Genomic DNA, 23,324 nt, shown 5'->3' on the forward strand with positions numbered 1-23,324 from the left:
GGGAGGACCTTCGACTCAAGACCTGGCTCCACCCCTGGCCAGACCAGTGACCAGGGCACAACCCCTCCTCCCCTACAGTCCCCTACTTCAGCTGGTCCTCACACAGGACACGGGACCACCAGGGCTCTCCCTACTTTCCGCCCCCAATGCCCCACACGCCCTGGCTGCCCTCCCCCAGGAGAAGAAGCCTCCAATGCACAGACAGCCCCACACGGGCTCTGGATTGTGGGGAAATGGGCCATGAACTTGTAACCTATTGGGTGGTTGGCCAGCACAAGCAGCATCCCTGGGTGGCGTATGCAGGGATCTTGTAAACGCCCTGCTCACGTCAGAACAGGGAGTATACTGATGTTCCCAGAGATAGCACGCATTGCAGCTGGGTCCACGGATAAAGGCGTTCCTCACATTCCCAGAGAACCTTCCAGCCAGCAGAAGCTCCTGGCCGCTGTTGTATTTGATGTTCTCAATGACCCTGGAAGGCAGCCGGGCAGGAGCTACGCCCCAACCCCCAGACAAGAAACCAAGGAGGCATAGCTTGGCAGAGCCCCCATGGCTTCCTGGCTTCTTCACCTTGGGCAAGTCATTTCACCTTTCCGGGTCTCAGTTTCCTAACCTGCCCAATGGGGATAATGACAGTGGGTGCCTGTCCCTGTGCTATTGTAAGAATGAGAGTTCAACAAACAATGAGATAAAGGCTCAGGGTTTGGCACGTATTAAACACTCAATAAATGTTTGTTAATAGTGATAACGAGTGTGCCAAGCGCTGTTCTAAATGGTTCACATGCATTAGTCTAATCCAGGGGTGTCCAAACTGCGGCCCGCGGGCCAACTGTGGCCCGCAATCCATTGTTAATTGGCCCACAGCAAATTCCAAAAATATATTTAGTTTACTTAAATAAACCAGGTGAGGCAATACGTCCTTCACCTCGAGGGAGTGGCCCAGCTGTTTGTGTATTTCACCGCATATGGCCCTTGGTGAAAACGTTGAAAAAAGTTTGGACCCCCCTGGCCTAATCCTCACAACACTAAGTGGTCGGTGCTAGCATTACTCCCACTTTCCAGTTAAGTAACTTGGCCAAGGAGACGCAGCTATTAACAGGACACCATGAAAAGGGAAGAGGAGAAACTCTTAACGGAGCACCTATGATGTGCGGGGAGCTTTTTGTTCAGCTGTCCAAGAACCCAGTGAGGTGGGTATTATCGGCCTCAGGTCAGAAGAGAAATCTGCAGCTCAGAAAGCGGAGATACAGGGTCAGCCAGCAACCGCGTGGGAGAGCTGGCATGTAGGCCACGCCTGTCTGGCTCCACATCCAGGGTGCCTGCTACCTCCACTGCAGTCCTACAGCAACTTCCGTCACGGATGGCAGACCTGATGTCTCAGCTGCCTCAGGTACAGGGAGCCCTGGGTCAGCATGCCGGGTCCCGGCCGTGAGTGGTACTGGACTCCCATTGCGGTGTGCCCGGCTGCGGCCTCCTGCCCAGTCTTCAGGTCAGGCTGTGCCCTCCACCCCCAGACCAGCTCCTCCTGGGCTTTCACGTGATTGTAGCTTCCTCAGGACGTCTCATATCTGGACAGAGCACTTCCTCCATAAAGGGAGGGGCCTCAGTCACATTGGTTCCTACCCCTCTGGGTTTCTAATTCTGCACAGAGAGGCTGAAGACTCAAGGGCTGAGCCCTCACCTGTAAATCAGAGATAATTAACACCATTCTGCCTCCAATATCGGCTTCTTGTGGGGAGGGGCGGGGAGGAATTTTGCACACTGTAATGTGCTATGCAGATGTTTCCATGACTTTCCACTGCTCCCCCTCTGATGACTGGAGTGGATATTTGTGGTCATTTTTGGCCACTCAGAATCCATTCCCCCTTGCTCATAATACTACCAAGTTTCCTTTGGAAAGCCACCGCCCCCCTCTTCAGCCATGTGTTTTGGGTGAGATTGATCCCACCACAGCAGCTCCGGGTGGGTCCTGATTGGCTTAAGCTGGAAGTCTTTCTCCACCTGGATGGTGTGTTGTGAGGGTGATGGGGAGGGTATCACGTGGAGCCTGAAGATGAAGCAAACCCTCAAAAGGTGGACTAGACAGATGCAGAGAATCTGAGTCTTTGGTGACATTGTTTGAGCCCCTTGAGGCAGCCATGTCTGAAAGCCTGTCTCTGAACATCACAGTTACATGAGCCAATTAAGTTCCCTTATTGTTTGCCTTGGACTTTGTTACTTGGAACACAGAGTCTCACCTCAGGACTCCAATTCAGCTAGTTTTTCTCAGTCCCTTATATAGTAAGCAAACACAGCCAGCTCTTGCTACCAAAGAACAAATCTTGCAAACAAGCTAAAGATGGGTTGATCAGTTTCAAGTGCATGGTACAATAAGAGTCCAGCTGAATACACGTTGGATTTTCTTCTTGGAATCTTGTAGAACTGTAGGAGGTCCTTGGGTGGGATTTGCCTAACAGCCCTACTCCGTGTGGGATTTGGACCCTCCCCTTCCATCAGGCTGTTGTCAGCTGAGTTTAACAACTGTTTGACCAAGAGGTTCTAATTGCCTACGGTATGCCTGGCCCTGCCCTGGGGGCTATAGGTACAAGCTCTGCCCTCTAGGTCCTTCAGTCTAGAGACGATTGGTCATGAGACACATTTGAACTGGGTTTTACACAAAAGCCCTAGGAGGTGAGTGTACAGGGATAATACTTCTGCACCCATTTCAGAGGAGGAAACAGAGCTCAGAGAGGTGAAGTGATTTGCCCAAGGTCCCTCTGCTAAAGAGGGGCAGGGCCAGGACATGCCCACGGATTTATCTGGTTTCAAACCCAGTGCTTCTTCTCCTAGCCTTTGGTGTGGCCATTTCTCTGAGATGGTCTCTTCCGCTTAGGAGCAGTGAGAGTGGCTTATAAGCTAAAGAAAAGAGGAAAGCCAAGTATCAGGATCTTCCTGTTTGTCCATAGGTCTTGGCTCCTTGAGAAGCCCCAGTTTTCAGGCCCATCCAACTTTACTCTCCTACAGGGCTCACCTTTTACAGGCTGTGGGATCAGCTAAGACTGAAATTCAGGCCCCAAATGCTTTCATGGAAAGCCTTTGGCACCCCAAACGAGCTGTCCTGGTCTCTCTTGTGCCTCTGCCCTCCATCTCTAGGATCCAGCTGACACTGATTCAACATCCCCCCATGCACTACAGCCTTCCCTATATGTTATTCAAGCAACATTTGTTCGACCACTGTTTATTGAGCATCTACGATATACCAGGGGCTATTCTCGGTGCCAAACAAAATAGCCCCATTCCTGCTGGTGGGGAGACAACAAGAAGTAAAATCAATAGGGTGTCAGGAAGGGTAAGTGTCTTGGGGAAAAAGAAGGCAGGGAGGAGCATGGGGAGGTGAGGCACTTTATACAGATTTAAATAGACAGGTCAGAGAAGATCTTACCAAAAAGTCATCCCTGTAGCCTTGCAATAATCCCATGCAGCTGGACATGTAATTCCTAAACTGCAGATAAGGAAACTAAAGTTTCAGGATTAAATCTCAAGTCTGTGCATGTCAATATAACCAGCTGTGGAACTGAGATTCTGGCACGGGACTGCCCCTCTCCCATGTCTTCTCTTCCCTAACTGTAACAAATGGTACTAGGAGCCCTTTGGCAGATGAGGAAGTTGAGGCTCTGCAAGGCGGTGTCACATGCCCAGACCCACAGGAATACACGGTGTGGCCGGGGTTCAGCGTCTTGGCAAGGCCCTCATCGCTGTCCAGTTTCAGCTCTGAGCTTGTTGAAACTCGATCCTCCTCTTTGCTGACTCTGCGAGCTCCAAAAATCCTCCTCCCTTTCCCAGAGTCCCTTTGGCTCTCACTCCCAGGTCACGTGAGCCCCTAATTGTCCAAGCCACCCTTGCTCTGCCTCTTCAATTAACTTCTGGCCCATCACTAAACCCACATTTTGTGTATGGCCAAGGGCAGAGAGACCACTGGAGTACACGCGTAAGGGGGTGAGGTAGCTTCTCACTGAGCTTTCCCATCAGAATTTGTTCAGTAATCCTTAAACCCCAGTCTAATCTTTCTGGACACTGCAGTGTAGTGGAAAGACCTTGGCCATGGAGAAGGTGGTCACAGGTTAAGTCCTGACCATGCAGCTTTGAGAGTGACCTTATGCCTGGGGCTGCAGGTTCCTTATTTGTAAAACAAGACTAGCCATCCTTATCTTGCAAGGTTGTTATAAAGATAAAAGGCAAAGGAGAATGTATCTGTTAAGAGATAAAATTTAATAGATGGTATACTGAGAAAACCCTTAGCAGAGCTAGGCAGACAAACATCAAGAATTTGTTGAACTGAGTGGAGAAATCTGTATAATGGTGAACAACCACCACCAGCAGAATAGTGCTCCTACACTCTGAGGTAGGCACTCTTAGCGTCAATCACATTTTACAGAGGAGGAAAAAAGCACAGGGAGGTTAAGTCACTTGCCTGCAGTCACACAGCAGGCAAGTGGCAGAGCTGGGATTATGAACTCAAACTGTCCAACTCCAAAGTACAAGCTCTTAGGTTAGTAAATTGAGGCTTTGCGAGTTGAAATAACTGCTCACTGGAACACAGTGATTAAATGCAGACCCAGGAGGGGATCATTGCCAGCCCCATTCCAGAACCTTTGTTTTTAACCACCCCACCAGCTGTCAGAGCTAACAGGTAGGTACTCTCAGAATAATCTAGCACTACCCAACAGTCTCATTTTTTTTCCGAGCAGAGCCTGAGGTCCAGAGAGGTAGTGTGACCTGCCCAAAGTCACACAGCCAGTTAGTTGGAAGACTCAGGACAAGCACCCTGGTTTCCTAACTCTAGAACCTCACACTGACCATGAGGGGCCATCAGGGAGGGAGTCTTGAGAATGCACAAGAATTTTTCCAGCAGAAGTGGGGGGAGTACAAGGAGCAGCCCATGCCAAGGCCGGGAGGCCATGAAGGTCTCTTTTTAGGGAATACTGAGCTGTAAGGTGTGTGCAAAGGTTGGGGCAGGGACAGATGATGAGGCTGGTGTTTCATATTGTTTGTTCCACTTGTGTTTTTTTTTTTTAACACTTTCTTATTGTCTTATGTTGCTAGAATCTTTCCTTATTTCTTTTGCATGTTTCTAACACTCATTTAAAATTCTTGGTCCATCTTTTCTAATATCTCTGACTTCAGGGGTGTCTTGAATCAGTTGGCTGTCATTGTGCTCTAGCTGATGATGCCAAGCAGGTGGGGAAGGGGGTACACACACTCTGCCCTAAAACTAACAGTGAGATGAAGTTAGATGGCTCCTGGACCCTCTTCCTCAAATCAACCCCAGAGTAATCATGGAGCAAAATATCACTACAGCCAGGAAATTATGGAGAAAACAGAATCTCCTGGGGAGATAGAAGGAGGTTTTCAATTGGTAAGTGTAGGGTGGGAGGGGTGCTGCAGCCAGGAGAAGGGGCAGGGCACTGTCTTTAGGGTGGTGGAGAATACTGTAGGAAAGAATACCAAGGTTGATTTCTGCTCTTGCTGCCTCTTTGCATCAAGCCTTGCCCAGCAACCCCCTCCCACACACACACACACCCCCATGCCCGCTGCCCTGGAACAACCGCTCTCACTTGGACATCGGCAGCCCAGGCAGGTGGCACAGGTGTGCTGGAATTAATTCAGGGCAGTGCAGCAGGCAACGTGGAATTACATGAATCAAAAGGAAACGGAAGGGCCTCCGCGGTCACCCTGTGACCCCTTCCCTTCCAGATCTCCAGGCTGGTGGATTCTGACCTGGCAGACAGCCCCTCCCCTGGCTGCTTCTTCCTGGGGTGCTGAAAGTGAGGCCCAATCCGGTACAGTTCGTTACTTTAGGGTGCAAGGGTGGCGATGCCAAACCCAACGTGGAGCTGTATGTTTCTGGTGCCTATGGGTCTCCCCTCTGGGACTGTGATCCCCTTGGGCTCATTGGTGCTGACAGAGACTGGGGTGAGGCTTCGATTCTTACCCCAGCACCAGACAGAAGAGCTGAAGCCCCCCAAGAAATGAGCTCCTGGGTTAAATAAGCATTAGAAACATTCAAAAGAAATAAGGAAAGATATTAGCGATACAAAACAGAAACAAGAAAGCATTAAAGGACCCAAGTGGAACTATCATATATATATATATATATGTATGTATGTATATATATGTGTATATATATATATATGTATATATATATATGAAATAAACATAATGGGTAGCATGGACAAGACAGCTGAGGAATGAAATAGGAAACAGGTATATCAAGTAGAGGAACACTTCTGAAGGGGGCAGGGGTGGTCAAGAAGGGTGAAGAAACAGATAAGATGAAAGACATGGTAAAACAGTTAAAAGTTAAAACATCAACCCCAATTTATGCCATTAATTTGAAATGGATTATAAACCTAATTATAAAACCAGAATCATACAGCTTCTAGAAGAAAACAGAAGAGGATGTTTTCATGACCTTGGGGTGGGCAAGGAGTCCAAACTTCATAAAAGAAAAAAGTGATAAAGTAGACTTCATCAAAATTTAAAATTTCTGCTCATCGAATGATACCATTAAAAAATTGAATGGAAAACAGCATGCACAGCACATATAGCTGACAAGACTTGTATCCAGTAAATAAAGAACTAGCAAGTTGACAATAAAATGATTAACACTGCCTCCCCCGCCCCCCCCCACACACACAATGGACAAAAGACTTAGCCACTTCAAAAAGAAAACATACAAATGACAAATGGTTCATGGAAAGGAGCTCCACATCATCAGGTAAATGAAAATTAAACAAATTTCACACCCACCAGAATGACTAAAACCAAATCAAAATTACCTGCATAATCAAACATTGTCAAGAATATAGAAAAATCTATTAGTCACATATATTTATCAGGGGAGTGTAATATACAGTACAGTAACTTTGGAAAAGAGTTTGGCAGTGTTTTATAAAGTTAAACACACACTTATCACATGATCCAGCAATTCTATTCCTAAGTATTTGCTGAAAAGAAATAAAAATACTACTACACAAAGATTCCTACATAAGTGTTTATAGAGCTTTATTTATAATACTTTCAAAGTGGAAACAGTTTAAATGTTCAGTAACAGATGAATGAAAACACAATGGTGGTATGTCGATAAAGTGGAAAACTACTTAGCAAAAAAATAAAAAAGAAGTGAACTATTGATGCAACAAATATAGGTGAATCTCGAAAACACGATGTTAAGTGAAAGGAACTGGACATGAAAGAGAACATACTATATGATTCCATTTATATGAAATTAGAAAAGACCAAATGGTGAAAGAAATCAGAATAATGATTGCATTTGAGAGGCAAAGTGGGCCAGGAAGGGGTGTGAGGGAACTTGCTGGAGTGATATAAATGTTTTTTAAATCTTGTTTTGGGGTCATGGTGACAAGGTAACATACATGAATTGAACACTTAAGATCTGTGCATTTTATTGTCTGAAATCCTACATCAACCAAAAAAGAAAGAAATGGAAATATAAGTGCCAACATCTAGATAAAAGGAGTCCCAGCAGAGGAAAATAAATCAAAGGAGGACATATTTGAAGAAATAATGAAGATAACCTTGGGACAAAAGAAAAATTAAAAATCTCAATTTGAAAGGGGCCCAAATATATCAAACAGGGCAGATAAGGAAAAATGCGCACTTAAAAGTATTATAGTGAATAGCAAAAGACAACATATTCTAAAAGTCTAGAAAAAAACAGATCATTTACAAAGGAATAAGTATCAAATTGAATTGACCCAAGTACCAAAGGAAAAGAAACTGAACTGAGAATTTTGTATCAGCCAAACGGTCATTCAAATGTTAAAGGCTAATAAAAATCACAACATTCAAAGGCTCAGGTTTGTACCAAAAAAGACCTCTCTCCACCCTCTCCCCCCCAAAAACAATTTTGAAGTAACTACTTACATAATAGAAACAAATTCCACACATGATATTAAAGATATGTGAAGGCTGAGCAAATAACTTTTAGTTAAAAAAAAATTCCAAGATCAAAGAAAAGAATAAGGAGAATATATATCAAAAATACCTCTGAACTAAAAAAATCCAGACAATTTCAATGTGATATCAAAGGGGATGAAGGGCATGTTGATGAAGAATAAGGGCTGAAGGGGGAAGAGGGAGATCAAGGGATCTGAGAAAATGCTAATCTTATCTTTGTAGGGAAAAGCTACAGCTAACCATTTTTTTAAAGTCATAAACATTAAAAATAAAACAGAAAATTCAAGATAAATTAAAATGAAAATGTAGGATGATAGAAACAAATTCATGCACATTCTTTTCAGGAACATACAAACATTTTAAAAACCGGTCACATACCAAGCCATAAAGCAAGTCTCACATTTTAAACAAAAGGTTTTCTTGCACATAGTCCACATTCTCTGACCATGGTACAATTAAGTTAGAAGTTGCAATTTTAAAAGGACAATTTCCCGTATACTTAGAGATTTAAAATATCCCTCAATAACTCTGGGATCAAAGAAAAATCATAGAAATTGAAAATTACTTAGAATTGAATGATAATAAAAACATTACACATCAAAAATTGTGGAAGTTTGGAAAGAAAAGCTAAAAATAAATGAGCTAATTGTCCAAATTAGGAAGTTAGAAAAAACCAGAAACCTCCCCCAAATAGGAGATTCTATAGAGAAATCAACCAAACAGAAAACAAAGATTCAATTGAGAAGATCAAAGCCTCGAGTTGGTCCTTTAAAAAGTCAATAAACTTGAGGCAAGATTAATCCAATTAATTAATTAGTTAATTAACTAGAGAGAGAAGACAGTTATTACGGAGATGAGAAATATAATAAGAACATGCTATAAGCAAACTTAAGCCAATAAATTTGAAAAAGTAGATTAAATGCACACATTCCTAAAAATATGACTTACCAAAGCTGACCCAAGAAGAAATAAAAAACCTGAATAAAAAAAAATTTAAACAGTAATTAAAATCCACAAAGAAAACCAGCTGAGTGATGTTACAGGTGAATTGTATCAGACATCAAGAAACAAACTGTCTCAAGTTTACCTAAATTTTTGCAGAGAACAGTAAGAGAAAATATTACCATCTAATTCCATAAGGCCATTATAATTGCAATACCAAAGCAGAAAAGTACAATTAAAAAAGTGAAAGTTAGAGGCATATTTTTTTCATGAAAATTGATATAATAATTCCAAACAAGGTGTTATCAGACCATGACCAAATATATACATAATGAACAAGTTAGATTTATCCTAGGAATACAAGGATGGTTTGATATTAGAAAAATCTATATATGTAATTACTAAATTAATAGATTAAAAGAGAAAAACCATATAATCATTTTAAGATATCTTTTGAAAGCATTTAGTACAATCCAACACAAGTTATTGCTTAAAGAAAAACTCTCAATAAGTTATAAATAGAAGAGAGCTTCCTTAACCCAAATAAGCAGCTTATTAAAATCTGAAACGTATGTATTCTAAATGGGAAAACTTTAGAACATTCTCTCTACAATAAAAAGCAAGGCAAAGATACTTATCATCACTATTTTTATTTAATATTGTACTGGCAGTTCTGGACAGTGCAATAAAATAAGAAAAAAGGTTAAAAGCATAAAGTTTAAAAAACACAAAGAAAACTATCATTATTTGTAACTGATTGTCTACATAGAATTTACAGACAAATAATTGGAAAGAGTTTAGCAAGTTAGCTTGATAAGATCAAAATGGGAAAAAAAAAGACTATTCCATTTCTATACATCAGCAACAAAGAGAACTGGAAAATATAAGAAAAAATGGGTATCTAGATGAGGGAAAAATATCGAATTGGATCCCTACCTTACACCATACACAAAATCAACTGCACATGGACCAAGGTTTAATGTGAAAACTAGAACTTTAAAACGTTTAGTAGAAACTGTAGGTGAATAGCTTTCTGACCTTGGAGTAAGGCACACTGTCTTTTAAACAAGACCCCAAAACACTAACTATTAAATAAAAGGATGTTAAATTAGACTATATTAAATTTTAGAATTTCCACTTCCAAAACTCAGGAATATAAAGAACTGTTACAAATTAATAAGAAAAGGACAAGCAGAAAAATGGGCAAAAGACATTCCCAGAAGAGGACTCACACACATACTCATACACTTATTCAATCTTATTGGTAATCAGAGAACAGTAAATCAAGTCTACAATGAGAAATCGTACACTTACGTGGTTGGAAAAAATTAAGAAGTCCAACAATATTGTGTATTGTAGAAGATGCAGAATATCAGGACTTCTTATCTATTACTGGGGGGAGTGTAAACTGATACAATCATTGTGGAAAACAGTTTGTTCTTATCTTGTTGTTTTCAACTGAAAAAATTTTCATAGATTCTATGACCCAACAATTCCATTTCTAGGAACATGTCAAAAGAAAAATCCCTAAATGCATACATTACAATGCATGTACATGAATATTCTCACTAGCAAAAACCTGAGAGTAACCCAAATGCCATCAACAAGAAATGGAATTAGTAAAAATTGTGGAACAGTTACCCAGTGGAATATTATACAGCAGTAAAAAAGAATTACAGCTACATGCAACAATATGGATGAATCTCAGCAATATAAGAGTGAGTTAAGGGGCAGCCGGTAAGCTCAGTTGGTTTGAGTGCCGTGCTCTTAACAACAAGGTTGCTGGTTTGATCCCCACATGGGCCACTGTGAGCTGTGCCTTCCACAACTAGATTGAGACAACTACTTGACTTGGAGTTGATGGGTCCTTAAAAAACACACTTAAATAAATAAAAGTTAAAAAGAAAAAAATTGCACAACTTGAATAAAAAAGAAAAAAGGAATGAGTGAAAAAAAAAAAAAAAACAAGTCCCAGGAGATTGGGCAGATACCCTTTCATATAGATATAAATATATTTTTTCATATAGATGATCCACTTATATGACTTTAAATTCTAATCAAAATAGGCACAGGGAATGAGAAACTCCAGATACACATATACGGTACATCTATATGTGATACTGTTAATAAAAATATTAATCAAAATCAAAATTAAAAAATGTTAATTAAAAAAAGCAAGTGAATGAGAACTCCCAAATTCTGGATAGGGGTTTTACCCCGTGTGAAGGGAGGTGGGTAGGAGAGGAATGGAGGAGTCCAGAGGAGAATGTCAATTACTGTCAATATTCTGGTCTTCTACTGGATGACAGTGCATAGATATTTTACATTTGTAACAATAGGCAAGAGGGCCACTATGGACCAATGATGAGACGGCTCGAAACAAGGATCGTGATTAATCGATTTGTAGATCGCAGGGTCCATAAAATAAATGAAAACAAAAATGCTCAGTCCATATTCAGATTGTGCTTGGCAGAGTGTGCTCCACGTAACGCAGAGTGTGCATTACATCTCATTGAATCCTCAGCTAGAAAGCATTAGACTAGTCCTCCTTGATCTGTGGTCTCATTTCCCAAGGTTTCCGTGACCTTCCGTCATCTCACCGGGTCATCCCCGATCAGAACATATTAAATGAAAAATTCCAGAAATAAACACTTCATAAGTTTTAAATCGTGCACGGTTCTGAGGAGTGGGAGGAAATCGCGTGCTGTGCCACTCCGTCCATCCAGGAAGTGACTCGCCCCTTTGTCCAGCGTATCCACGCTGTAGACACTCCTCGCCCATTGGTCAGACGTAGCCGGGTTATCACATCAATTCTGGAGGCATCACAGTGCTTGTGTTCAAACCACCCTTGTTTTACGTAATAACGGCCCCAAAGTGCAAGATTGGTGACGCTAGCAATTAGGATATGCCAAAGGGAAGCCATCAAGTCCCTCCTTTAAGTAAAAAGGTGAATACAGTACAATAAGATATTCTGAGACAGAGTCTACATCCACTTACCTTTTATTACAGTATATTGTTATAATTGTTCTACTCTATTATTAGCTATTGTTGTTAATCTCTTACTGTGCCTAATCTATAAATTAAACTTCATCATAGGTTTTTGGAACTATCCACAGTTTCAGACATCCACTGAGGGTCTTGGGCTGTGTCTCCCATGGGTATGGGGCACTGCTATAGTACTAGCCTCATTTTATGAGTAAGCTGAGGTTCAGTCATTTGGCCAGCTAGGGTCAGTCATAAGGAACCCAGATCTGAATGACCCTTCACCTGGTCCCTGTATCACTGTCAAATTGGGCAAGGTATGTAACTTTCTGGGCAATCAGTAAGTGATTAATTAATGTCCACCTTAATTCAGAAGAGCTATCTATGTAAGCAGATTGGAGAGAAACTGGTTGTTTTCTAGATCCAGTCCCACTATCTCCCTTTGTGACCTTGGGAGGATCACTTTCCCTCTCTGGGCCTCAGCCAACCCATCTATACCTGGAGAGGGCCGGAGTGGCAAGCCCCAAAGGCCATTCCTGCTCAAACTGTTTTTAAGGGGCCATCCAACAAACAGGAGGTCACCCCACCCTTACTTCTTCTGGCAGTTCCCTGCTCTTCCTTCCAGAGCCAATCAGATGTCGACAAGCCCAGGGTCTTGCCCACCTTCCTGACATCATCCCTTGGCCCTGCCCCTCACCACGCAGACCTTCCGGGTGCTCTCTTCCCTCAGGGTTTGTGCACTGGCTGTTCTCTTGCCAGGAACACTTGCTTGGCTCACTGCTCGTTTTTCAGCTCAAAGACCACGTTCTCGGAGTCCTTCCCTGCCCAGGCCAGAAGCAGCAGCCCACTCCCCACCCCCACAACACCCTGGTCCCTCACTATTTCACAACCCTGTTTATTTTCTTCGTAGTGCTCATCACTGTCTGCAATTTAATGTCTTTATGGTCTGTCTCTTCCAGTACAATGGAGCTCCAGGAGGAGAGACTGTGTGTGCCCTTCCCTGCTGGAACCCCAGCATTTGGAACCACACTCTGCTATAGAAGATGCTCAGAAAACATTTGTGGGAGAAAAAACAAAGACTAGAAATGCTTTGCGGTCATTCTGCCCAAGGTGTGGTTAAGTGGCCTCCTCTGCTCCCACAGCTCTTGCACTTTCATTTGCCCTGTGTCACCTGGGACTCTGTATGGGTCTGTTTATACAACCATCTCCCCATACACCGGATGCTATTTGAAAGCAAAAACTAGACCAGAGTCCATCTGTGAATACCAGCATTAGCCTTGGGCCAGCAGGCAGTTGGGCTAAGGGAATGTTTGTTGGAGGAATGAATGAATGAGTGAATTCATTCCTGCACCCTTCTCTCCCCCTTCCTGACTTTCTCCTTTCTCCACCCTGACAGGTGCTAAGAAACAAGAACCAAAGTGAGCTGACCAGAAAAGCCACTCCAGCAGGAACTTCCTAGAACAGGGGCAGCCCCTTTCTTCTCTCAGCAGGAACAACTTCCTGGCAGTGAGGGGACGAAGCCCCAAGGCCAGGGTTGCCTCTGTTACAGGAATCATCCGCGTCTTGGCCTGGCAAAGCCAACAGGACAGGCGGCTTCCCCATCTTTTGCCTTCGCTGATTGGACGAGGAGGTTGGCAGGCCTGCCTTGGAGCCCCAACTAGCGGCCTTGTGCAGCTGAGCTCTGCCTGGCCAGGGGCCACTCAAGAAATACTTGATTATTCAGATCATGTAGCTACAGAGGAAAGGATCCATTCCCACAAAAAGGGGAAGTGAGGCAGGCAGGCCAACCCAGGTACTTGAGTGTTGAAAGAGGAAATTTCAGAGCAAAGTTGTCACACAAGTCAGTGTGCTGAGATTTCCCACCCCAGGAAGACACTGGAAGCCTGAGATAGGAACCCTGGAGGGTCAGGCCCAAGGCCAGAGCCCTGGACTGAGGTTTCTGAGTTAGCAGTGGCTCCGGCCAGGCTACCGTATTTCCTTGAAAATAAGACCTAGCCAGACAATCAGCTCTAATGCATCGTTTGGAGCAAAAATTAATATGAGACCCAGTCTTATGTTAGTATAAGACTGGGTATAATATAATATAATATAATATAATATAATATAATATAATACCGGGTCTTATATTAATTTTTGCTCCAAAGGACACATTAGAGCTGATTGTCCGGCTAGGTCTTATTTTCGGGGAAACAGGGTAATTGCTCTGGCTTCCCCCTGCCCCCCGGTCCTGGAAATACCAGGACTGCTTTGCTGTGCGCCCCCTCCATCTCTCCCGTATCCCAGGAATCGCACAGGGGACAGATAAACTCTGCACCCCACAGCTCACGGTGCCAGGGAATGTCACGTGAATTCCTGCTTCACATCCTCTCCGAGTTGGGCTTCGGAAAACCATCAGGTTCAAGAAAGTGTACACATCTGGCCTGCAGAGATTTATCTAATATTAAGTGGTTATGCGTCCATACTTTGGAGCCAGGCTGCCCAGGTTCAAATTCCAGCTTAACATTTATAAGCTGCATGACCTTGGGCAAGTCCCCTCCCTTCATGCTTTTCCTCACTTGCAAAAACAAGGATTCAGTACCTACCCTGTGGGAAGTTAAGAGGACCAATTGAAAAAGGGTATAGAAAAAACTCACTTAGCAGGCCATACAGAGGGATTCAGAAATGACAACTCTTACTATTATTGTTAAACCAATTAAGGTTGTTTAGAAGTATGCCTGGATCTCTGGATCAGCCATCCCCAAGACAGACACGTCCTCCCTCACCAAAGCCCAAACCAGTCTGCTTAGCAGATCGGGAGGCAGACGGGAAAGACTCCAGGCTCTGGATTCAAATCCCAGCTCTGCCACCTCCACCCGCTCTGTGACCCCAGACAAGTTACTTAACCACACTGAGCCCCCCTTCTGCCTTCTATCTTCTATGGCTCACAGCCGTACTTCCCTCACATCTGTCATGGGCCTTCACATCTGGAGGGGTGCTAGTTCCTGTTGCTGTTACCCGTGGGCAGTGCCAGAGAATTAGAGAGCTAACACGTGTCGAGGCTTCCCCAGACAGGGACAAGGTGACAGGTGAGTTTCCCTTCCTAGGAACCTCTGTCTGGGTCCAGCTCAGGGTGCACTGTGCAAGTTTACCAAATGTGTACTAAGTGCAGACTATGCACCAGGAAGCATGATACATACAGATGTGTTACTCTATGTGCAGTCATTGCTATTATTATTATCAAAGAAATTACGGTTTGGCACTGAGGGTACATCTGTGAATAAAACAGACAAAGAGACTGGTCCAAGGTATAATGTTGGGGGAACTCACACCTGACTAAGGGCCGGAGCTGTCAATAGGGAAACTGGTTTGTCCTGCTGCCAATCACTAACAACCCCCTTAGGAGATAGTGTCATCCGTGGGGAGATGAAGACACCCGTGGAGATCTGGGAACGGCAGCTGGGCTCAGTTTGGGGAGGCTCAGGTAGCAAAGCCAGCAGGACAGAGAGCCTTCACCGGTTTCTCCATGGTAACTAAGACCGAATGGGCTGTGGGAACCCCTGCCAGATATGGCAGCCTTTCACTCCCTCAAGGACATTAAACACTTGCTGAATACAGGCACCCGGTTAGACACCGGAATTCACGAATGATTCCCATAGGCTTCTTGCCCTTCAGGAGCTCATGCTCAGAGCCAGGCATGTATGTGGATAATCAGATTACAAAGGGCTCAAGATTTCTGAGCAAGATTTACAAAAGCAGCCATGATGCCAGCTGGCATCACAGGCAGGGCGAACCCTGCAAGGGCGGGAACAGCAGGTGTAAAGGCAAAGATGCAAGAGGCTGGGGACACACCGAGGGAAGACTTTAGTCTGGGATCCTGACCTGAGTTTGAGGGCTGGTTTTGCTATCGATTTGACCTGCATCTCAAGCACGCCCTGTTGCAAAATGAAGATAATACTTTCTTAGGCTGTTTTAAGAAATCAGTGAGTTCATGAAAAAGAAGAGGCTTTAAAAACTGAAAAGTATGATAGAAACCTGGAAACAGAGGTTGGGAGTATTAAAGAGACTCGTCCAGGGTCGCACGGCTGATTAAAACAGGAACTAGGATTGGTCTATCTGGGATAGACCAAACCCAACCCCACCTCAGCTGCAATACTCATGAGTTTGCCTGGGCCATCTGCTCCGCAAGGCCCAGGGAACAGGTAGGACATTGAATTCTCTGGTGCGGGGATCGGCATTTCTTCATTGTGTGATCTCCAGCCCAATTTTCTAACCTGCAAAAATGGAGAAGCCGTTGGCTGTGCTACTCCATGCATACGTGGCAGGCTTTACGTGGAAGAGCACTTTCTACAGGCAAAGGAGTGTGACGGCCACGAATGAGAAATAATGATGGTGAGCTGAGGAAGAGGAAGGCCAGAGTGTGGCAGTCCCTGCACTGAGCAGGGGAGGGGAAGTAGGTTCAAGGTTGGACAGACATGAATTCAAATCTCAGTGGCTCCACCGGTTCACCAGCTGGGGCAAGTCAGGCAAATGACTTCACCTCTCCGGCATTTTCCTCACCTGAAAAATGGGCTGTTATAGGGATTGAAAATATGAATGTATATAAAATATTTAGCAGAGTGGCTTGAGGCATCATAAATATTCAGTATATGTTAATAACTCTTATTATTATTGCTACTATTGATACTATTACAGAGGGTGGGGGAAGGGGTGAGCAGAACTCTCCAGGAGGATCTGAAATCAGCCCCTTCCTTTTCACTGTTACTTTAAGCCTGGGTTGTGAACAGCCCCAGAAAGCAGAGCCTCCCTTGAGGACAGAACATGGGCACAGCAGGGGTGAGATCTGACACATATTAGCTCTGGGTTCCTCCTACTTTCCCAGACAAGGAAAAGAAGACTGAGAAGCATGGTGACACTGACCTTGGTGCCACCCTGGGGCTAACCCTTCTCCACCCCTGTCCACACAATAATTAAATCTAATTTGGTTCTGGGATGTCCTTCAATCTGTGTGCCAACTCTAAGTAGTTGATGATGGCTGCCTGGAGGACTGCATTTAGAAGGAATTTGAGGTTGAGAAAGAAAAAGAGCAGTGGTTGATTAGTGATGTCTGACGTGAGTATAGGACAGGGAAGTGGCAGCATGCGTGCCAAGTATTTGCCATACATGAACTAGAAAAGTCCTAAGGCCTAGCGTCATTCATTGTAAGCCATGGTTGTCAGGCAGGGTAATTGAAAGCCAAAAGAGAGAAAGGGACTTGCCCAGGGTCACACAGCTTGAAATGGCAGGCTGGGATTTAAACCCAGGCCCCTCTGGGTTTCTGAAGATGCTTCCTGCTAAGATTATTCTCTTTTTTTTTTGACTAGCAGAGGAGGTAACTAGGCTAAGACCCATTGTCTGGGAGAACAGATGCTGCTGCCCAACCAGGAGTGCCTATGCTTGGTCCCCTCCCTCTGAGACCACCTACCACACATCACTTTGCAAACCCCAGAAACAGGCAGTTCCACTGAAAACAAATGTATACGGCGAGGTCCTCTGAGGGCTTGTATCCAAGCATAAAAATGTGAATCCAGATGCTAATCTGATTGGGCAAGAGAGCATGAGACCTGGATTTGGGTCTCATCTCCACTTTCCAACTGTGTGACCTTAAGTTACTCAGCTTCTCTGAGTTTCCGTTTCCTCTTCGGTAAAATGGAGAGGATAACAAGTTAAATACAAAAAGGCCATTCAAAGTGATTAGCTCAGTTCCTGACACAGAGTAAGCCCTTAAATGTTAACGATAAGGCTTAGGTCAAGAGGGAAAATTAAAACACAGCATTTTCACAAAAAATACTCAGGTGATTCATGCACGGGCTTGAACGAGGTGTTGAGAACCCTGTTTATCTTTGCTATCTTGATAGACTGAAGCTGAAATATGAATTACTATACTTGATCACTTCAGAATAAATAAGGAACTGGATTCTTCTAAGAAGTTAGATTGTGTCATTCATGTCACAGAGAAGGAGGCAGACTTGAGTGGGGGAATTCGCAATGGTAGGCGACAAATGGGTATGTTTCCCACTTCCCAGCTGGGTCACTTTGTGACCGTTTCCGGTAGTGTGGGGATAACAGCACTTGCCACATAGAGCTGCTGTAAAACTAAGCAATTCCAGGTGAGGCACTGAACACCGCACCTGGAATGGCAATGCCAGCAGCGGTGTGTGTAGGTGGGAGGGGTAAGCAGAGAAAACAGAGCAGCTGTACAAGTGCCTAGTAGGAGTGAGGGAGGGAAGCGGGGCTCAGAATCAGCTGAGACACTTTCTACCCAGAATGGTGGCAGATGAATAAGTTATTAACTTATATTGTAAGAAGCCGGTAAATCAAAGTGGGGACAGGTGAAGGGAAAAAGACACAAATGACATTGAGAAAGGCCAAGCCTGATACAGTCCAGTGACAGCCAACAAAGAGGCCTGGGGGATGAGAGGACAGAGACCTGGGAACCTCAACCTGAGATCTAAGAGAGTACCCACCCTGTTGTTTTGTAGACGAAGTAAAAGGTAGATCAGACAAAGCACGAGCCTGGCTTAACCAAAAGTCACATGGTAGATCCTTTTAAGTTTGAATTGATGGTTTTTTCAAATAAAAGCCACCTAAACACTTTTTCAAAGAACATGCAATGTTTGCTGAGCTTTTGCCGGCTGCTTGCAGACCTGGCCAAGTGAAGTTCACCCACCTGAATCATGAACTGAGATCTGGAAGGAGGAAGACGCTTGTATGCATCAAGCTGGGATGAGAACCTCACTACAGGGCCGCCAAGGTCTACTCCCAGAAATAATCTCCCAGCCTCCCCTCCCCTCTCCTCGCTTCCGCGGGTCAACACAGGATGACAGAGGCTCCTAGGAGAGGGATTGGAACTCAAGGTGTCTGCCCTCTGAGCCTCAGTCTCCTCACCTGCAAAAGGCAGGGGGTGAAGTCGGTGAGGATGAAAGAGGCTGAAGGTGCCTGGTGCCCCTTGGGTGCTCACAAAATGCTACTTCCCACAGGCACATTTCTGAACTCCTCTGCCAGCACCAGGACAAGGGACCTGTGGTTACTATCAGGAATCAGAGCTCCCCTTATTCATTTTGGACCCCCAGAGCACTTTGTGAATCTCCCGTCTAGGCAGCGGCCTTCCGAGCCCCAGCATTTAACCAGGAGGGTTCCTGGCCTCCCATGCTGCCCTGATCTTGGTCATGGCAATTCAGAGATCTGTGCTACAGCTGTGGTACCTTCTGTCCTCACCAGGCCTTGGCTCCTGGCAAAGGGGGTGGAACACAGTTGTGGGCTTAGAGGGCAAGGTGGTGTTTCCTGTCTGTGAAGTGGGTGAACACCAGAGCACAGGGCTTTGGGGAGCAGTAGGGGAATAGGGGAGGTGGCAGGTGTCAAGGGAGTTTCTTCCCTGAGGGAGCTGCATAATTTCTAGACTGAAGCACCCAGGACTGCCTGTCCTCAAGGGGGTAGGCCCAGCTCTCTGAGCCCCGACAGGCTGATGTCACCCCAAAAACTCTAGAGCCCATAGACTCTTCCTGGGGACCACCAAAGCAGGAAGGAAGCTCCCTCCACCTTGCTGACATGTTTCAGAGACACTGCCGGGCCACAGAAGAGACACGGATGTCTGTGTGTGTGATATTCCTGCCCTGAGCCCCCTGAAGGCTGGCCCACGCCTCCTGCAGTCATTCGGATGAGGTCTAAGCCCCCCTTCCGTGGCCTCACAGCACCTAGCCCAGAAATTGCAAACTCAGAAAGTAGGCAGGTAATGTCAATGAGGCAAGTGGGCTGCGTATGAGAGGATAGGGAGTGGTGGGGACCCTGGTAAAGTGGACGGAGCAAGGGGCTATTTTGCTCCAGCCTTGGTGGCCAGGCTGGCAGGTGGCCCACTGTGGCCATGCCTTCTGATTCTTTCAAGAGAACTAAAATGAAATTCCCTAGTTTAACAACACCAACAACTAAATCAAAGTTTTTAAATCACTGCAGGAGTCAATAATCCATCACACCAGCCCCCTGCTGCCGTAAGAAGGCAGTTTGTCACGGACCTGCCATAACCTAAGCCATAAATAACTGATTGAATTAGACCCATTCCAAGTCTTAGGGAAGTCTCACCCCCTATTCCTGCTCCTCAGGCATCTTGGCCTACAGACAAGGAAGCTGAGATTCAGAGAGGGGAAGTGACTTGCCCAAGAACACACCGCTAATGTCTCATCAAGTCCAGGACTTCAACTCTGCTTTCCTGACTTGAAGAGTTTTTTCTATCAACCCAAACTATCTGCATCCTCCCTTGAATGACTCTGTATTTTAAAAAATAAGTATACTAAGGATGTACCATGAAAAGGATACACACCCAATTTAAGACAGTGGTTACTTTTGGGAAGGTCCTGGAGTTCAGAGCCGGAAGACTGAATTCCCAGTCCAACTCTGCCCTAAGCAGTTGGGTGACTCTGGGCAAGTCCCTTCCCCTCTGGGACCCTCAGTCTCCCGGGTCTGCAAGAAGTATTTATAAATACTTCTAAATACAGAGCCAGCTTCTAAATACCTTCCAGCTCTGAAATTCTAGGCATCTATGAGGTCTCCTCTCTGGCCAGTCCTCTGTGGCCTCAGATGAACATAAAATAGTAATAATAATAATGGGGAGGGCGAGTCCACACTAGCCAGGAAGGAACACTACAATTTTTCGTGAAACCTGACTCCCGCTTACTGGAATTCAGAAGGAACGATGGTAATACTGGGGCAGTTTAACCACCATCCTGCAGTTAAACAAAAACACATCTGGTTTAACTTCGCTTTCCTCATCTCCTCCCCTCACCCCCTACCCTCATCTCAAATTTTACCCCTTAATTTGAGAAGTCAAATTAGATGCAAACAATTGATTTCATGCCACAGTGAGGTTGAGAGAGTTTCAGCATGGAAAACTTTAAGCATGAAATTTTTCTGGGAGCAATTATGAAATGTTGGGGGGTGGTATGTGGAGGTGGAAAAATATGGAGACTATTCTTGAATGTTCTTTAGACGCTGAGCATCATATTCAAGTTGCTGAGGGCCTACTAGGAACCTAATAGAGAGGTGAAGTGACTTGCCTCAGGACACATAGCTAGGATTGGAACCCAAGATGCTGACCCCCAAAGCCAGCGTTTTCCTTGCTGTCTCTAGGCCTTTGTGACCTAAACAGGGCCTTCCCCCCTTACGGATCACCTGGTCGTGGTGAAGGAAAATTCTGATGAAACTGGGACTATTACTAACTTCTCAGTAACAATTACCAACACTGGTTCAACCCAGAGTTGAAAAATGATGAGTATTTATGATCTTGCTGGCCCCTCATAGCAACGCTGCAAAGTACATATTAGCCCATACCAGAGATGATTTCCTCACCTGACACTCAGAAAAGGGAAATGACTTGTCCAGGGTCACACAGCAGTGCTGGGCATGAACCTCCAATCTACTGCCCCCAGCTGCCCTCTACAAGCGAGGACATCTCTCGAAGGAAAAAAAAACAAAACAAAAAAATACCACACAGCGTAGCTCCAGCCTGCGCTAGGGAGCTGAGTCAGCATTCCTGCGGCCAAGCAGAGATTTCTGAGCACTGGTTCCCAGCCCAGCTTGCTCATTCTCCCTGCAATATTCTCTTTGAGCTCTGGGGTTTGTATTCATAATTCCAGTTTCTATTTCAAGGTGAGAACTCCCGGTAATGCCATTGCATCCTAACCCTGGATTAAGAGGCCTCATTCCCAGAGATGGGTGCAACACGGAGATCACTAGACTTGGAATCCTAGACACTCAGGCTCCATCCAGCCCCAGCTCCCAGGTAGCATGTGTGTTCTTGGACAAGTTGCTTCTCCTCTCCAAGACCTATTTCTTCACTTGTAAAGTTAGGACTACATCTAGCTTCTAGGGGATGTCAGGTGTGTAAGCCACAGGACAGGCAAGGGCTTGAGTTTACCTTTGCCCTATATCCCAGCTGGGACACATCGAGGCACAAGAATAGGCAGACAGCAGAGGAACTGAGGAGATAAGAGCCCCAGGCCTTTACCCAGCATGGAGTTGTAGGCTTCAGGCCAAGGCTGTGGCTAGGATAGTTGGCATCTGAATGTGGACAAAGGGGGCAGGCACCAGGCCACCCTACAGCACAGCCCATCAGGGAATGAGAAGAGCCTAGATGAAGGTGAGTTATGGGTTTCCAGGGTTTAGGAGCAGTGACATAACCCTACACCCAGCCTCAGCGCTACATTTTCTGCTGAGATTAAAGCTGATGATAGCCAATATTTTTTTAGGCACAGGCACCGCCTGAATACTTTGCATGCATTAATCTAGACCTCACCACACAGGTACCATTTATTGATTTCCTCAGCCTAAAAGCACAACAGGGGACACAACTCATCCCCGGGTGGACAGCTAGGTGGCCTTCTCTATTAGTGAGGACCAAATGTTGGCCAATCAATTTTACACGTGTTGTTGCATTTTAATCGCCTTCTTTGTGAATTGCTTGATTCCGATTCTAAAATGTAAATTTCAGAGCTGAAAAAAGTTTATCATGCAAATGTCCAAATGCTCACTCCGTGTGAAGAGGGCTTTTGTCTGCTTAATTTACTGCTGGATTCCCAGCACCAAGAACAGGAACACTGTTGGTGCTGTTAAATGAAGATAGCATTTGGCTTCTGGCCTCAGTTCAGTTTTATCCCTCACAGCAGTCTATGGGAGAGGCATAGTCCCCATTTTACATGTGGGGCCACAGACACAGGCACCCAAGCCTGTTATCACCCCAGGAGCTGGGAAATGGGGAACCTGTGTCCAGGGGTCTCTTCTGCTTAGGGAATTTAGAGGTATGAAGTTCAGGAAGAAAAGCGGAGGCAGAAGGGCAGGGCCAGCGGCAGGGAGTGGAGTGGGTAGGGTGGGGGCAACACAGGTGGAAAGGGCTAAAGGGAGAAAGATTTGAAGAGGGCAAATCTGGAGGGTAGGGGGAGGCAGGACTGAGCCCTGGAAATGTGAGAAGGAGGAACCAAGCCTCAGCTCCTCATCTCTTGGGCAGTAGCGTGGAAGTGGGAGGCTAAGATGGTAGGGTTCAGAGTCTGGGTTCAAATCCAGACTCTGTCCCTACTTTGCTTAGCTTCTCTCTCTCTCTCTCTCTCTCTCTCTCTCTCTCTCTCTCTCTCTCTCTCTCTCTCTCTCTCTTTTAAGGAGGGCACAGCTCACATTCACAGTGGCCCATGAGGGGATCGAACCCGCAACCCTGGTGTTATTAGCACCATACTCTAACCAACTGAGCTCACCAGCCGCCCCTTAACTTCTTAACTACTTGCTTAACTTCTCTAAGCCTCACTTTCCGCATTTGCAAACAATACCATGCATGTGAAGTTTTGGAGAGGGTCTGGCACACAGCTGGCGCTCAATAAACAGTTGCTGTCATCTTCACTAAGGTGACAGCCAAGCCCTGCCTCCCTGGGAAGACCCATCCACCTGCA

General features: G+C 45.2%; 1 protein-coding gene across 2 annotated transcripts in view; it reads right to left on the reverse strand.

Annotated features, from left to right (window-relative positions):
* ALPL (alkaline phosphatase, biomineralization associated) overlaps positions 1-23,324 on the reverse strand; it is a 55,184-nt gene that overhangs the window by 30,781 nt on the left and 1,079 nt on the right. Inside the window, exon 2 of one of the 2 annotated variants that reach the window (XM_081055843.1) lies at positions 8,908-8,936. The exons of the other annotated variant lie outside the window; for it this stretch is intronic. The gene's annotated coding sequence lies outside the window, so the exon portion shown is untranslated. The remainder of the gene's footprint in view (positions 1-8,907; positions 8,937-23,324) is intronic. 2 annotated transcript variants of the gene reach the window in all.

This window comes from Rhinolophus hipposideros (assembly GCF_964194185.1).
Source record: "Rhinolophus hipposideros genome assembly, chromosome: 8".
Taxonomy (NCBI): Eukaryota; Metazoa; Chordata; class Mammalia; order Chiroptera; family Rhinolophidae; genus Rhinolophus; species Rhinolophus hipposideros.